The following is a 13,168-nucleotide window of genomic DNA, read 5'->3' as shown; positions in this document are numbered from 1 at the left end:
CCTAGCCATGCCGGGTTAACTCGGTTAGAGTGGAAAGGAACTCCTGGTCATTCTGCAAGCAGGGTTATTTCTTATATAAAAGCTCGGCGTATGGTCGAGAAAGGGTGTCTAGCCTATTTGGCTTATATTCGCGATCCCAGTGCAGATGTTCCTTCTATGGACTCAGTACCAGTTGTTCGTGAATTTCCAGAAGTATTTCCTGCAGATTTGTCGGGGATGCCACCTGACAGAGATATTGACTTCTGTATTGATTTGGTTCCGGGCACTAAGCCCATTTCTATTACACCATACCGTATGGCCCCGCCGGAGTTGAAAGAATTAAAGGAGCAGTTACAAGACTTGCTTGATCAGGGATTCATTAGACCCAATGTCTCACCATGGGGTGCACCAGTACTATTTGTAAAGAAGAAAGATGGCTCTATGCGGATGTGTATAGATTATAAGTAGTTGAATAAGGCCACTATCAAAAACAAATATCTGTTGCCAAGAATTGATGACATATTTGATCAGCTTCAGAGTGCCAAGGTATTTTCGAAGATTGCTTTGAAGTCTGGTTACCATCAGTTGAAGATTAGGGCATCTGATGTCCCTAAGATAGCTTTTCGGACTCGGTATGGGCATTACGAATTCCTAGTGATGTCATTTGGGTTGACAAATGCCCCAGCAGCATTTATGGATTTGATTAATCGAGTGTTCAAGCCCTATTTAGATTCATTTGTTGTTGTATTCATTGATGATATCTGGATTTACTCCAGCAGTCGGGAGTAGCATGAGCAGCATCTTCAGAGCGTGATTCACACTTTGCAGAATAATCAGTTATATGCCAAATTTCAAAATGTGAGTTTTGGTTAGACTTAGTTACCTTTTTGGGGCATGTTGAAGGCATAAAGGTGGATCCCAAAAAGATTGAGGCTGTTTAGAATTGGCCTAGACCTACTTCAGTTACAGAGATCCGGAGTTTCCTGGGTTTAGCAGGTTATTATCGTCGGTTCGTGGAAGGGTTTTCATCTATAGCAAGCCCATTGACCAGACTGACCCAGAAAGGTGTCCCATTCAGATGGTCAGGCGAGTGTGAGTTGAGCTTTCAGAAGCTCAAGACTGCTTTGACTACGGCACCAGTGTTGGTATTACCTACAGGTTCAGGATCTTATACGGTATATTGTGACGCATCTCACATTGGGCTTGGTGCAGTATTAATGCAAGATGGCAAGGTAATTGCATATGCGTCGCGGCAGTTGAAAGTTCACGAGAAGAATTATCTTGTTCATGACTTAGAATTGGCAGCCATTGTTCATGCGCTGAAGATTTGGAGGCATTACCTCTACGGTGTCTCATGTGAGGTATTTACTGATCATCGTAGCCTTCAGTATCTGTTCAAACAAAAAGATCTTAATTTGAGGCAGAGAGGATGGTTGGAATTATTGAAAGACTATGATATCACCATTTTGTATCACCCCGGAAAGGCCAATGTGGTGGCCGATGCTTTGAGTAGAAAAGTTGTGAGTATGGGTAGTCTTGCGTATATTCCGGTTGGTGAGAGGCCATTAGCTGCAGATGTTCAGACTTTGGCTAATCAGTTCGTGATGTTAGATGTTTCAGAACCCAGTCGGGTTCTAGCTTGCACAGTCGCTCGGTCTTCTTTATATGAGCACATCAGAGAGAGGCAGTATGATGATCCTTATTTACTTGTCCTTAAGGACACGGTGCGGCACAGTGATGCCAAACAGGTTGTTGTGGGGGAAGATGGAGTTCTACGAATGCAAGGTCGTATTTGTGTGCCTAATGTGGATGAGCTTCGTGAATTAATTCTTGAAGAGGCACACAGTTCCACGTATTCTATTCATCCAGGTACCGCCAAAATGTATCAAGATTTGCGGCAACATTATTGGTGAAGGAGAATGAAAAAGGATATAGTTGCATATGTAGCTCGGTGTATGAATTGTCAGCAAGTTAAGTACGAGCATCTGAGACTTGGTGGTTTGCTTCAGAAGTTAGAAATTCCTGAATGGAAATGGGAGTGTATCACTATAGATTTTGTTATTGGACTCCCACAGACTCAGAGAAAATTTGACGCAGTTTGGGTCATTGTGGACAGGTTGACCAAGTCAGCACATTTCATTTCAGTGGCAGTTACCTATTTTTCAGAGAGGTTAGCTGAAATTTACATTCGTGAGATTGTCTGCCTTTACGGTGTGCCCGTGTCTATTATTTCAGATCGAGGTACGCAGTTTACCTCACATTTCTGGAGGGATATACAGCGTGAGTTAGGCACGCGGGTGGAGTTGAGTATAACATTTCATCCACAGACAGATGGACAGTCAGAGCGCACTATTCAGATATTGGAAGATATGCTTCGCGCTTGTGTTATAGACTTTGGAGGTTCTTGGGATCAATTCTTGCCACTTTCTTAGTTTGCTTATAATAATAGGTACTAGTCGAGCATTCAGATGGCTCCATATGAGGCATTATACGGAAGGCGATGCCGATCGCCAGTTGGTTGGTTTGAACCGGGAGAGGCTCGGTTGTTGGGTACCGATTTGGTACAGGATGCTTTAGATAAGGTCAAAGTTATTCAGGATCGACTTCGTACAACTCAGTCTAGGCAAAAGAGTTATGCCGACTGTAAGGTTCGTGATATTGCATTCATGGTTGGAGAAAGAATATTGCTCTAGGTTTCACCTATGAAAGGTGTAATGAGGTTCGGAAAGAAGGGCAAGTTGAGCCCTAGGTATATTGGACCCTTTGAAATTCTTGAAAGGGAGGGTGAAGTAGCCTACATGCTTGTATTACCACCTAGTTTATCAGCGGTTCATCCGGTATTTCATGTGTCTATACTCCGAAAATATCATGGTGATCTGTACCATGTGTTAGATTTCAGCTCAGTCCAATTGGACAAAGATTTGACTTACGAGGAGGAGCCGATGGCTATTCTAGCCCGGCAGGTCCGACAGTTGAGGTCTAAGAGTTATCCTTCAGTTCGAGTGTACTGGAGAGTTTAGCCAGTAGAGGAATCTACCTGGGAGTCCGAGTCGGACATGCGGAGTAAATATCCACACTTATAAACCAGATCAGATACTTTTTCTAACTCTGTTCGAGGACGAACGTTTGTTTTAGAGGTGGAGAATGTGATGACCAAAAATATTATCTTTAAATTTAATTATTAATTATGTGTTCTAAGACCTCGAAAAGCATTATTTATTATTCATCGACTTGCGTGTGCAGTCCGTAATGGTTCTGGTGTGTCAGACTTGTTGGAATATTCGCACGAGGTCCCGAGTGGCTCGGATGAGTTTCGGACAAGCCACAGAGCAATTGGAACCTGTTTCCCAGTGCTGGTTCTGGTGTGTCGCACCTGCGACATTTTGTGCGCAGGTGCGTGGTCGCTCCTGCGGAATTCCAGTCACTTCTGCGACATTGGACAGCCCTGCCGAGCTCCGCTTCTTTGGAGAAATGAGCGCAAGTGCAAAACCGCATCCGCGATGGACGAGCCGCTTCTGCGAGGAAGACCGCTTCTACGGTCACTAGTGCGCTTCTCCGATGTCGCAGGTGCGACATTTTTGGGCGCAGATGCGACCACTGGACAAGCTGCCATGTTCCGTAAATGTGAGCTTTGTCTCGCAAATGCGAGGCCGCATATGCAAAAATATAGCCCGCAGATTGAAAATGCTGGGCAGAATACATAAAATCGAGTTTTAGCCATTTTCACTCATTTTTGAGTTTTAAGTCTCGGATTTTGGGTGATTTGAAGGAGTTTTTCATGACTTTAAAATTGGGTAAGTGTTCTATAACCAAAAGTGATTATATTTAATGAATCCATGTCTATATTCATCCTTTATTTTGGATTTAGATGGAAGAAATTGAAATTTTTATAAAACTTTCCAAAAACGAAAAATTTAGATTTGAAGGTCAATTTGACATCGGAATTGGATAATTTTTATATGGTTGAACTCGTCTCGGAATGGATGTTCGGATTTCGTAAGTTTTTCCGAGATTCAAGATGTGGGCCCACTGTCGAGTTTTAAAATGAATTTCGGATTTTAACCCGAAAAATTAGTAAATTCATATGGAATTAATTCCTACAATTTGTATTGAATATATTGAATTGTTTATGACTAGATTTGAGAATTTCGGACACTAATTCGCGAGGCAAGGGTATATTGGAAACTTGAAATTTGATTTCAAAGTGAGGTAAGTGTCGTGGTTAACCTTGACTTGAGGGAATAGAACTCTTAAATTAGTTGTTATGTGAATTGCATGTGAACGACGTATAGACGAGGTGACGAGTGTCTATACGTCGTCAAATTAATTATTTGCACAATTATTTGAAAATCATAAATCGTTTTAAATCATGAATGAATTATTATATTAATTGTTTCACTCATAATTCCTTGTCAAATATTAATTCTTGAATTCTTGTAATAATTGCTACATGCTTATTTGAATTATGTGCATTAGTTGCTACTTGACATTTAGCATACTAAACATTAAACTGTCTATTTTTTCCCTGATTTTTATAATAAATTATTATTTGTCATTGTTTGTTTTATAATTAAATCATAATTATTGTGTGCTTGTTGTGTTATAATTTTATATTAATTGTTGCATTTATTGGGATAATTTATTCTATGAAAATTAGTAAATGAATATATTGGAGGATCGGGTTGCACGCCGCAATAGAATTGATTAATTTGCACGCCGCAACAGAATTGATTGAAATGAATACATTGGAGGATCGGGTTGCACGCCGCAACAGAATTGATTGAAATAAATATATTGGAGGATCGGGTTGCACGCCGCAATAAACTTATTAAAAAGTCTATATATATACTTGATTAAATAAATATATCGGAGAGTTGAAAATGAATATATTGTGGAAACGGGTTGCACGCTGCAACGGAAATTGATTGAAATAATAATTGAGTATGACTGGTGAGTTGGCTTCAACTATTAAAAATGAGTTACCTGATTTATTTTTGTTATTATTGTTTTACTAATATTGCGTACAGGTTAATGTAAGTGACCCGCCTTAGTCTCGTCACTACTTCGTCGAGGTTAGGCTCAACACTTACCAGTACATGGGGTCGGTTGTACTGATACTACACTCTGTACTTCTTGTGCAGATTTCGGAGTTGGTCCCAGCGCGTACCATAGACTTGCTCGGATTTTAGCTACTCAGAGGAGACTTGAGGTATAACTGCACAGCGTCCGCAGTTCTGAAGTCCCCGTCTATCTTAATTTAGATGTATAATTTCTTTCAGACAGCTTTACTTTATTCAGACCTTTATTTGTATTATTCTAGAAGCTCGTGCACTTGTGACACCAAATTCTGGGATGATATTTAGACACCATTATTTTTATGGATTATTCACTACATTTCTCACTTTATTTTTGCATTTGCTTCTTTGTTATTAATTAATTTAAAATTATTTAAAAATAGCTAATATTATTCTAACGTTGGCTTGCCTAGCAAGTGAAATGTTAGGCGCCATCACGGTCCGAAGGTGAAAATTTCGGATCGTGACAACTTACATTAATAAAAATATAGACAAGAAGGGACAATACCAAAAAGCCATATAAAAGCAGAATAAAAACCACAAGATAGTAAGGTGATCAACAATGAAACAGTTAGTCATAAAAAACTACTACCAACAGAAAGGGAGACTGCGTGTCAATACTACTGTTATGGACACTCTAGACAACCTATTCTACTACCTTAATCCCCGACCTCCATACCTTCCTATCAAGGGTCCTCGGTTAGCTGAAGATGTGCAATGTCTTGCCTAATTAACTCTCCCCACCTCTTCTTTGGCCTACCTCTACCTCTCCGTAGACCCTCAAATGTCAACCTCTCACACCTGCTCACCTGGACGTCCGTGCTCCTTCTCCTCACATGACCAAACCACCTAAGTCGCGCTTCCCGCATCTTGTCCTCAATAGGGGCCACACCCACCTTGTCGCGAATAACCTAATTTCTGATCCTATTTAATCTGGTGTGCTCGCACATCCATCTCATCATCCTCATCTCTACTACCTTCATCTTCTGGACATGAGCGATCTTGAATGGCCAACACTCATTCCCATACAATATCGTTGGTCTGACCACCACTCTGTAGAATTTACCCTTAAGTTTCGGTGGCACTTTATTATCACACAAAACACCCGAAGCAAGTCTCCATTTCATCCATCCCGTCCCAATACGATGGGTGACATCTTCATAAATCTCCCCATCCCCCTGAATAATAGACCCAATGTACTTAAAATTCCCTCTCCTAGGGACATAGGCGGACCTATATGGAGAAGAGAGGGGTCATCGAAACACGCTAGTCTCGGTAAAAATCGTGTATATATATTTGTATATACATCAAGGACCCCTCAAATAATTTTGATGTGCCCCCTTAAGCAGAAAAGCTGAACTGCTCCGTTGGTTTAATAAGTTATATTATGTCCTCCCTCACTACAAGACTTGGGTTCGAGACCCAACACCAGTTCTCTTTTTTCATTTTATTTATTTTTCTTTTTGAATTTGACACAGTGTAGTATCCTGTATTTAGTGGTCAACTTATTTTTTTTTGTTATCTTTTCTAAGTTAACGAAAAATAATTTAGTACTAGTACATAGAAGGGGATAAAATATTCCATTAACAAAAAGCCATCACCTTCTTTATCCTTATATCTAAGTTTATAAGCATTATCGCTTTCTTGACATGTATAAAATTAAGTAATTCACCAAAAAATTTCCCAAAAACATTAATTAAAAACTTCAAAAACCCTTTTGCTTTCAAGGATCACTTCGGCAAAGTAGCAAACATCTATTGATTCAACTATAGTGACTGAGACTCTGCTTGGATTGCTTAATAGATCTTTAATCTTGATCTTATTTGACTAATTTTTTTATATATTTTTGAACATTCTTTCGGTCACTGACTCATATTCATTAAGTTTTCAAGGAGTTAGTGTGCCAAATTTTGTCGTTATTAGCTGACATATCTATGTCAAAGATAGCGGTGCCCCCGTTGCGCTCAAATCCTGGGTCCGCCTCTGCCTAAGGATGGCCTGCGAGTGCAGCCTCACTCCCCTTCCCCTTCCCCTCCTTAAGTCTCTCCTTGAGTAATTTCTATTACTTTATGTCTTAAAAATAAATAAAACAGTCTCTTGTCTTTATCACCCAATTTTGATTATACTAATAGATTATAATCCCAGCAAAAAGTTCAAATTTGGCGTTTATGGCAAAAAGATTAATGGAATCTTTGAATGTAACAAAATGAGAATTTTTTGGTGATGAAACAAGAGTTAGAGCAGCGTGCGCGAATATATTGTCTAATTTGGTTCCATCACTATCTCTTAGTTAATTTAAACTAATAATTAATTAATTCTAATCTGACCCTCTCCACCTCCATCAAAAAATAATAAGAAAAAAGAATTTTCGATAATTTAATTTAATCTTGAAACCTTTTTTATTTGGATTATAGAAAGCCTCAAGTTAACGTTGGCAGGATCCCATAATACCCTTAACGATCTTCTTTTTCTCCTATTTTGACCTGAGATTAAGGCAAAAGACCTGAACTAAGTTGAGAGGCGAATCCAAAATTGTAAGCTTATAAGATCCTACAATAATCTCAAGTTAATATATACAATAACTAGACTAGAAATATTTTAATACTTCTAATAAAGTTTTTTTAGTACCAATATAGGTTCTACGTAAAAATTACTAGGTTCAGGTGAACCCGTAACTTTTACACTAGATCCGGCCCAACTAAGTTAGTTTTATTAAGTCCAGCTGAGTTACCAAAAAAAGTTGATTGGCATCTACTTATCATTAATACCCGGTCTTGCTATTAGCAATATTCGTGTCTTTATCATCCACTTCTTAAATTGTAATATAGTATGATTGCCAAGCAAAAGTGCAAATTTTTCAATTTTGTTTCGTCATTATCTCTTAGTTAATTTAAACTACCAATTAAATAATTATAATATCGTTATCCTTAGCGTACTTGTTATGCACCATTTCCATGAACTAACTATGAGTAATTACCTAAAATGTTAAAACCCTTTTATTTTTCTTACTGAGTGGTTGTAAAATACAAACTGAATTTGTGTAGTTAATTTGGTTTTCCGTGCTAGTTTATATTCTCTGTAAACTGTAACTCGTGGATTAATTTGAAGTTGATCAGTGCAATTATTTTGTTGAAGAATTTAGTCATTATATTGTCTTCTTTTTTTCCCCTGTGGGGAGTGGGCGTACGAATCTCTTATCATTAATTCCCACTCTTCAGATTAGCAACCTTCTTCGTCTTTATCATCAATTTTGAAGTTTGAATAGATTATTATTTCAGAAAAAGTACAAATTTGGCGTTATTTGCCTAGAGGATTTATGGAAGCTTGGAATTTATCTAAAGGAAATAGGTTGACTTGTTGCGCATGAATTAGAACAAGTATTAGCAGCCATCTTTTAGTATTAAAAGCATCTTTTCCATTTGAATAGAAAAAGAATAAGAATATTACCTACTACAACAAACAAACACAAGAAAACAATACTACCAAGGGTTGTAATGCCGAGGCAATATATAGAATTCTTCTGCCCTTAATAAAATATTTTGTAACCTTATGGTTGCAGATGCAACCTAAGTAGCTTTGGTCTAAACATGTATTTATTTTAATAAATTCATTAAATATGTATAAATTATTAAAAATTTATTAACTTAAAAAGACTATAATTCTGAACCCATACGTTTCATATCCTAGCTCCGGCTCTGATTCCAGCACTGAGAATGAAAGAAATCTCATCCCAATTGCTAACAGATTTTACCAACGATCCGAATTTGTTAGTGTATTAGCAACAAATTACTAACAAAATCGTAACTGATTTATTTTTCAAAATTTAGTAACGGATTCCTAACGAATTGGCAACCAAAATTTTACTAACTGAATAATTTAGTTGGTAAATATGGCGGGAAAAATTGGCGGCTAATCTAGCAACTGCCTACTAACAGATTACCAACAAACACTTTTCGTTGGTAATATTACCAACTGAGTACATATTCGTTGTTAAATATGGTAGAAAGAAACGAAGTATAATTTATTAACAGATTAGTAACAAATTACCAACCAACTATTTACCAACAGAAGGATTTCGTTGCTAATTTTACCAACCAATTTAGAATGCGTTGGTAAATTACGAACTGAATGGTATCTGTTAATAAACTTGCCAACTAATACTAAATCGGTTGAAAATCTTTACTAACAGATCAAGATTGTGATTTGTAATTTATTAACAGATTAAAATTAGTTGTTAATATTACTTATGATGCAGAATTTGTTAGTAATTACTACCAACCGAGCCTAGTTTCGTTGGTAAATTACCAACTGATATTGAAATAGTTGGAAAATTTACAATGTAGAGATGAAATAGTTGGTAAATTACCAACTAGCGATGAAACGATTGATAAATTTAATGATAGATACAAAATCAATTGATATTTTCTGACGGATCTAGCATTTATAGTAAATATATCATGAGTCACACTCCAATATTATTTGTGCACGAATATGGACCATCTTTTTATGATATATATATATATAAATAATTAAGTCACACTCCAATTTTTAATAAAACAATCACGTAAAATTAAAATTTTCAGATATAAATATCCAAATATTTGGTGATAGACTTCCCACTAATAGACACTTAGGCAACTTTCACTAATATAGTAGTATTAGTAGCCGCGATGCTCGTATATTATTAAAGAATATTAATTATATGAAAGTATGATCGATCTGAATTGTTTGAGTACTTCAAATCATATATTTTAACAAAATCATAAATTAAATGTCTTATCTCAATGTAAGTACCAAAATATTTATCTCTTTTAGACTTTTATTCGATTGCTCGGAATTTATTTATTATTTGAAATTATCAATAATATTATTGAGTATTAGTTTTACTTTAAAAAAAAAGTTAATTCAAAGTATACTTAGTCTTATTACTCGTCTTACTCTATCTCTATTTTTCTTTCTTTATACATTATTTTGCTATGACATCTTACTTGTCTTTTTTTCATTTAGTATTTTACCTATAACTCAAAGATGATATAGTTTATTCTAATTTGTAAGGATTAATATTTTAATTTATTTGAATAAAACACAAGAACCCATCAAAACCAGTTCAAGATTCTTCCTAACCATCTAATTAGTTATATTCAAATATGCATCTTCTTCAATGCTTGAGATAAATCTTTAATCAGTTGAATGATTAATAGATCTCATTCAACTGCTCCTTCAATTTCCTATATATCAATCTCTAATCTTTTCTTATCTCATTCACACATTTTTTTTCTCATTTCTTTGCTACTCCAATATACCTATATTGTTTTAACCCTTAGTTCCTTCTCTTTTTTTCCAACTGTGAATCAAATTAAATATTTTCTCTAATAAATAACGTGAAAGGGATCTTATACTTTCACCCACAATTAGTCTACATACAAAAGTCCAACAAGCAACATTATCGACTCCATAATAAAAAAGTTTATTCGAAGAGTTTATTGCTCACCTATAAATCTCAACTTCCTCTCAAATCTCTTGATTATTTGGTGCATGAGAGAATGCCTAAAAGGAAAAAGCAGTTAGAGTAAGTTTTTAATAAAATTTTTATTTCAACGACTTAGATTTATGTTTATGTTCCTCATCTTTATCTTATCCAAAACTGTCACGATTAGGAAAAACAATATCTCATCAATAACTCTATCATGATTTGTTTTGAGAAGATTAGTTCGTTAAACCACCGAGGCTAATTTATTTACGTACTCATACTACACTTCTGCATTAATTATGCAGGTACTGAGACAGGTGCATCGGGTGGTCACTTAGGTGCGTAGTCGTATCAGCTGGAGACCTAGTAGTGAATTGCTTTCCATGCTTCGACCCGCATCGAACACCCGAAGTCTTCTTTCCCTATATTTATTGTATTCTGTCTACTTTCATTCCAAATAGTAGTTGTAGTGGTTTTGTATATTCTATTAGATGCTCGTGCACTTGCAAAACCGAATTTTGAGGATTTTTAGCAGATGTTCATGGTTGTATTTGCTATACATTATTTCGTTTTATGTTTTGTTTATATTCTGTAGCTTGATGAAGATGTTATAGTATTTTATCGATCAAGATCCCATAAGCTATTTTCGTTTAATCATTTTTATTATTTGATTTTTAAAGTGTTATGGGCGATCAATTGTGGTAATAATTTATGGTTGGCTTGTCTAATGGCAGCATTAAGCGCCATCACGGCCTACTGTAATGACCCGATCGGTTGTTTTACTTTCTAAATCCCCGCTATGTACTTTTACTATTTTATGACCTACAGGGGCGGTTAATTCGAGTTTTGGAAGGGTTCGGGTTGAAATCGAAACACTTGGTTCCTTAGTTTGGCTTTAAAAAGGCTAAGTTTGACTTTGGTCAATATTTTGAGTAAACGACCTTGGAACCGAGATTTGACGGTTCCAATAGGTTCGTATGAAGATTTTGGACTTGGGCATATATTCGGGTCGGATTTTAGATGACTCGGAAGCGTTTCGACGCTTAATATTGGAAGTTGGTATATTGAAGGTTTTAAAATTTTTTAAATTTGATTTGAGGTAGGATTTGGTGTTATCGAGGTCCAATTCGGATTTTGAGCCTAAGAATAGTTCCGTATGGTGATTTAAGACTTGCACGCAAAATTTGGTGCCATTCCGAGTAGTTTAGGTATGTTTGAGTGCGTTCGGAGCAAATTGGAAGAACTTTAAGTTCATAAGTTGAATTGATTTGGTTTGTCCGTCTCATGTTTTCGGACATGTTGGTATGTTTAGGCGAGGCCTCGGGGGCCTCGGGTGCAATCCGGGCGATGCACAGATTGAATTTAGACTTAAAAGGGGATACTAGTGCACTAGTTCTGGTGTGCCCGCACCAGCGAGCTTTTGGGTGCAGGTGCGAGCCCGCAGATGCGTGCATTTGGCTGCAGAAGTGGCCTTGGGAACATTTGGCCAGTGGTTCGCAGAAGCAAAGGGGAGTGCGTAGAAGAGAATTCGCTTCTGCGATGAGGAACCACAAGTGCGAGGAGGCCACATATGCGCTTCCCTGACCGCAGAAGCGTGACTGCAGAAGCCGGCTCCCATCCACAGAAGCGGACAATGCTGGGCTTGAGGAATTCAGCAGAAGCGAACCTAGTTCTGCAGAAGCGGTACCGCAGATGCGGCCCAGCGACCGCAGGTGCAAAATCGCTGGAGGCAGAATGGTCCATTTAATGCAGAACTTAGGCTATTTTGTCTCACTTTCTTTCATCTATTGGGCGATTTTGGAGCTCTTGGAGAGGGGTTTTCACCTAGCACTTTGAGGTACGTAATTTCTATACAATGTGGGTTAAATACATAGATTATGGGTAGGTTTTAACATGTAATAATTGTGAAAATCATGAATTTAGGTGAAAAATCTAGGTTTTGATAAAAATGGGATTTAACCACGAAAATGGTTATGGAATTGAGTAAGAACTATATATTTTAGTTCGTGAGGTTATGGGTAATAACTTTCTTCGAATATTTTCGGAATAGTTCGTGAGGTATTAGGAATTCTTTATTTGGGGTTGGGTAATTACTCTAATGGTTAAATTATGAACTTTTGAGCATGTAATGATTAAATTATAAAATATTTGACTAGTTTTGGATTCTTCGGCACCGAGTTGAGGCTTTAGAGCGAATTTGAGACAGTAAAGCGAGTTCTGAGACGAGGTAAGTCTCTTGCCTAACCTTGTAAGAGGAAACTCATCCTCTTAGATGTATTTTTATTGTGAATTATATGTGTGGGGAGCTACGTACGCACTAGGTGACGAGAGTCCGTGTGTAACTATATTCTATGTGATCCCCGGGTAGTCTTAGGCTTACACCATGCTTTGTTTGCTCTATTATGTTGGTCATGCATATTAATTGTCTTAACTAGAGTTGAGATTACGGATTTTAAGATTTAAAGTCTCCCATTTAAATTTCTTATGTGTGGAAAATAATGAAAGAATTTTATAATAACTTTGAGAAATCTATGTTTAATAACTTGGAGCCTAATCTTCTTGATACGATTTTATTGACTGGAGAGGTTACAATTATTTAAATAATGAAAATTGACTTGGGATTTATTATTAGTGAAAGAAATAT

Source organism: Nicotiana tabacum, chromosome 24 (assembly GCF_000715075.1).
Source record: "Nicotiana tabacum cultivar K326 chromosome 24, ASM71507v2, whole genome shotgun sequence".
Lineage (NCBI taxonomy): Eukaryota > Viridiplantae > Streptophyta > Magnoliopsida > Solanales > Solanaceae > Nicotiana > Nicotiana tabacum.
The sequence above is the reverse complement of the archived record's forward strand: the minus strand, read 5'-3'. Positions refer to the sequence as shown.